This window comes from Oratosquilla oratoria, chromosome 10 (genome assembly GCF_046742065.1).
Source record: "Oratosquilla oratoria isolate Oo_2021 chromosome 10, ASM4674206v1, whole genome shotgun sequence".
NCBI classification, from domain to species: Eukaryota; Metazoa; Arthropoda; class Malacostraca; order Stomatopoda; family Squillidae; genus Oratosquilla; species Oratosquilla oratoria.
This window is the reverse complement of record NC_134786.1, coordinates 22556975-22561974: the sequence shown is the minus strand read 5'-3', so window position 1 is coordinate 22561974 and position 5000 is coordinate 22556975. Positions and strand designations below refer to the sequence as shown.

The 5000-nt window shown below is 38.7% G+C and overlaps 1 protein-coding gene and 1 pseudogene across 2 annotated transcripts in view; both read right to left on the bottom strand.

Moving 5' to 3' along the window:
- Positions 1-5000, bottom strand: part of LOC143029150 (activator of 90 kDa heat shock protein ATPase homolog 1) — a 44246-nt gene that overhangs the window by 14001 nt on the left and 25245 nt on the right. The gene's annotated exons all lie outside the window — the stretch shown is intronic.
- LOC143029327 (small nucleolar RNA SNORA53) lies at positions 4843-4982 on the bottom strand (annotated as a pseudogene).

The window sequence follows — 5000 nt, the reverse complement described above, 5'->3', positions numbered from 1 at the left end:
GTAGTCAACCCGAGGACTTGAATGCAGCTTAGATGTAGCAAGTGAACAGTGACTTAAACCGTTGCACTATCAAGATGTATAGCACAATGTTTAAGTCACTGTTCACTTGTTACGTCCAAGTTGGGTTCGAGTCCTTGGCTTGACTACATACCAGTTTCTGTATATGCATCCATCGAGCTCCTTGTCAGTCTCGATCATGATGGCATGGAATTAAAAGTGAAAAATTAATGTGGTTGAAAAAGATTAATATCTGTGTACTGAGGACCATTCAGTGTGTGTCGATGTTACTATATATATATATATATATATATATATATATATATATATATATATATATATATATATATATATATATATATATACACACACACACACATTTGTTAAGCAGATCCTCAACCTATGTAAACATGTACTATACTGCACTATCGAGCCACTGAGCCACCAACAAGTGCTCCCATAGGCTGAATAAAAAAGACGAAACTTCTCAATAGTGCAAGGACAGCAGGAGGCCTGGGTTGTATTGAGTGGGAAGGGGAATGCTTGTGGTTGCCTGAGATGGTCTAGTGCAATGCTATTAGTGTCTATCAAATGAAAATGGAAGGGAATCAGGGAGGAACAAGGAAAAATGGTGGCGAGATTGAGCTGAATGATGAGACAAGTGCAGAGTCCTCTAGCACTGCTAAACCTAAGCTTAATGTAAACAGAGGCCTTGAAACACGAAGACAATTAAGTGAAGATGAACCTTTTTCTGGATTTGGTATGTACGAGAGAATTTTTTTTATTCGAATCATAGAAAGGGAGACATGTTTTAGCAAGATAAAGATATGTTTTAGCGGGATAAAGAAATCATGGATCTAGAAAATATGAATCTAAGAAAGGACAACCTTGAAGTAAGCAAAGAGGTGTGTGATTTAAAGAAAAAGAATACTGAAATAATGAGCTAATTGAATTAAAAAAAGAATTTAGGTCAAATGTAAAGATGAAAGGATGAAAACCAAAGATACCACCTATAGTGCAACTTTAAAAGAGGCAAATAATCATTTACAGGGAATGTCTGAAAAAATTGAGGAAAATATAGGAGAGGAAAACTTGCAAAGGATTAGAAAAGTATAGAAAGAAAACAAAAAAACTGAAAAGATAGCTTTAAAAGAAATAGAACAAATGCAGGAGAATGCAAAGGAAACAATTATTCAAGTAATAATGAAAAAACAATTTGGTTTAGATACAGTGGATAAAAAAAAGGGTATTATAGTATATGGACTAAAGGAGAAACATGGCATGGTTAGGTACTTAGAGAAAAAGAAACAGCAAGAACAATTCTAAAAGAAGTACAAGACAGAGATCAAGAAATAGAAAAGGAAATAGAAGTTTATAGAATGGGACAATACACAAAAGAAATCAACCTCTAAAGATAAAATCAAAATCACAAATGATAGCAGAAGACATATCAGCAAAATCAGTAAAGTTAGCAAAGTGTGAACACTATCACAATATATGGATAAAAAGAGAAATGAATGTCGAGGAAAGAGAAAGAAGATTCTAAGAGGTGAAGCTAAAGAAAAAATGAAAAGAATGGAGATAGGAGAGAGAAAAAACAAACAAAAACAAACACGAGCTCTACTGGAGAGTGTTATAAGCCTGAGAAAATGGTATATTCACATAAGGGAAATAAAAGGAACAGAAAATGAAATGGTGAAGGAAAAAATAAACATAACGGATTGATCTCAGGATTAAGTGAGCTAAATGATTACCTATAAGAAGAAAAACCAAACATAATGGAAATTGTGGTGATGAAATTAAGGGGTCCACTACCACTAAATTATGTTGGACATGGATTATAATCACTGGATTAAAAATAGAGATGACAAACAGGGTGGTGTCATGTTTTTGGCTACAGATGGTAAAAGCAGTGTGGAAATGATCATGATGAAAGTTAAAGATAGTGACATGAATAGTAGAAAGTTTGTGGTGATTTGTGTGTCCCCAAAAAATGGGCTCTTGGAGAGTGACTATTCTTAAATGTTAGAAGATACAAGACATTAAATGAGATGCTGAAGGATGGAGGAAACATGGTACTTATGGGAGATTTTAACCCCTTCCATATGGTGCCGCACACGTAGGCATCATGAGGAGCAAGTGGATTCACGACGCTGCCATATCAGCGTCTTGATTATATTTATTGTAGTCGCCCCTGTGTTTTTACATTCTCCCAAATGTGCCCTGAATCCCATTCTCTGTGGTTTTCAAAATTCGCGGGTGGAAGAGAGAACGATCGATATAAGCGGTGACTATATTTCATGATGCGAGTATTATTACGACACGTCGTACGGCTGGCATTGGCTGCTGCCCGCGAGATTTAAGTCCCGTAGTGAAGTGGTTAACGGCAAAAAAAATGTTGGGAAGAGATGACAGTGAAAGGTGGAGAGGAATTATGGGGAAATGTATAACTTGACATGATTAGAGAACATACAATGACACAATGGGTAAAAGAAAATACCAGATATAGAAATAATGAACTGTCAAGAAAATATTCTACATTTATATCAGAATTTGATATTAAGGATAAAATTGAATACATGACACCATTTGAGAAGAGTGATCACATATTAATATAGTTTGAACTAGAGAAAATACACATATAGAAATGAAGAATACAGAAAAGGAAGACCGATGTATAAATGGACTTTAGGATGAAAGCTTCTAGGAGCTGTCAAGAGTTTTTATGAGAGTAGTAGAGCTTGTGTCAGGATTAGAAATGGAGAGAGTGAGTGGTTTGAGGTGAAGGTGGGACTTCGTCAAGGATGCGTTATGTCGCCCTGGCTGTTCAACTTATACATGGATGGGGTAGTGTGAGAGGTAAATGCAAGAGTGAAGTGGTTAACGGCAAAAAAAATGTTGGGAAGAGATGACAGTGAAAGGTGGAGAGGAATTATGGGGAAATGTATTACTTGACATGATTAGAGAACATACAATGACACAATGGGTAAAAGAAAATACCAGATATAGAAATAATGAACTGTCAAGAAAATATTTTACATATCAGAATTTGATATTAAGGATAAAATTGAATACATGACACCATTTGAGGAGTGATCACATATTAATATAGTTTGAACTAGAGAAAATATACATATAGAAATGAAAAATACAGAAAAGGAAGACCGATGTATAAATGGACTTTAGGATGAAAGCTTCTAGGAGCTGTTAAGAGTTTTTATGAGAGTAGTAGAGCTTGTGTCAGGATTAGAAATGGAGAGAGTGAGTGGTTCAAGGTGAAGGTGGGACTTCGTCAAGGATGCGTTATGTCGCCCTGGCTGTTCAACTTATACATGGATAGGGTAGTGCAAGAGGTAAATGCAAGGGTAGTGGACCAGGGATTGGAGATGGTTAAAGAAAATGGAGAAAAGTGGGAGGTGAGCCAGCTGTTGTTTGCTGACGACACTGCACTTGTGGCAGGATCGGAGGAGGGACTAAGGAAGTTGGTGACAGAGTTTGGGAGAGTATGTGATAGAAGAAAGCTAAAGATAAATGTGGGTAAAAGTAAGGTGATGAGATGTACAAGGGGTGAAAGTGGCAGTAGACTGGAAGTGAGCATTAACCACTTCACTACGGGACTTAAATCTCACGGGCAGCAGCCAATGCCAGCCGTACGACGTGTCGTAATAATACTCGCATTATAAAATATAGTCACCGCTTATATAAATCGTTCTCTCTTTCACCCGCGAATTTTGAAAACCACAGAGAATGGGATTCAGGGCACATTTGGGAGAATGTAAAAACACAGGGGCGACTACAATAAATATAATCAAGACGCCGATATGGCAGCGTCGCGAATCCACTTGCTCCTCATGACGCCTACGTGTGCGGCACCGTATAGAAGGGGTTAAGGGAGAGCGACTGGAGGAAGTGGATAGTTTTAGATACTTGGGTGCAAATGTGGCAGGAAAAGGTGGAGTGAAGGTGGAGGTAGAATGTAGATTGAGAGAAGTGAGTAAATGCCTTGGTGAAGAGTGTAATGAGGAATAGACATTTGGGAATGGATGCTAAGAGGAGACTGTATGAAGGAGTGATTGTGCCAACAGCACTGTATGGGGCAGAAACATGGAACATAAGAGAGGAAGAGAGAAGGAGTTTGAATGTGTTTGAGATGAGGTGTCTGAGAAGTATGATGGGGGTTACTAGGCTAGATAGAGTGAGAAATGAGGAGGTGAAGAGAAGAATGGGGGTGGAAAGGGAGTTGGGAGATAGGGTTGATGAAAGAGTATTAGGATGGTTTGGACACATGGAAAGAATGAGTGAAGAAAGACTAGTAAAAGAGGTATGGAAGGCAGATGTGGAGGGAGTGAACATGAGGGATGTCCTAGGATGAGGTGGATGGATGGGGTGAAGATGGGTTTGGGGAAGAGGGGAATGTCTGTTGAGGAAGGACGGGAGAGGACAGAAGACAGGGGTGAATGGAGAATAATTGTATATGGATGATGTTGTGATGCATGAGGTGGAATGGGTGGGGGGATGGGGGGTGAGGTAGTATGTGTGAGCAAAATTTGACGCAGCCCGAAGGGATTTTTCCCCGTCTTCTCCTTTTATGCATGGGGGGACGGAGAAAGAAACAAACTGGATGAAAGAATAGTATGTGCAAAAACTATGCATGAATTTAAGAGCAAACTAGGCACTGTGAGATACAATGACAGGACACCATGAGCGTACCTCCCCTTCCTATAAGATACAACTAAGTAAATACAGTTGTCCCCAACAATGATTATAGTGTTCCATAGTACACAGGCTGTTGAGTAATTGGACAAAGTCACTGAAGAGCACAACCAACCAATCCAAAGACACTGGACTGTTTCCTGTGAGGAAACACTATAACACCAGTTCAAGGAGATTACTAATATTGCACACCAATGACTCATGCACCAACGATAGCTAACCAATAAAGTTAGTGGACTTCAGTCCTGTATGGTGGATCTAAGGAATGTGCTTTCAGGAGAATGATCTGT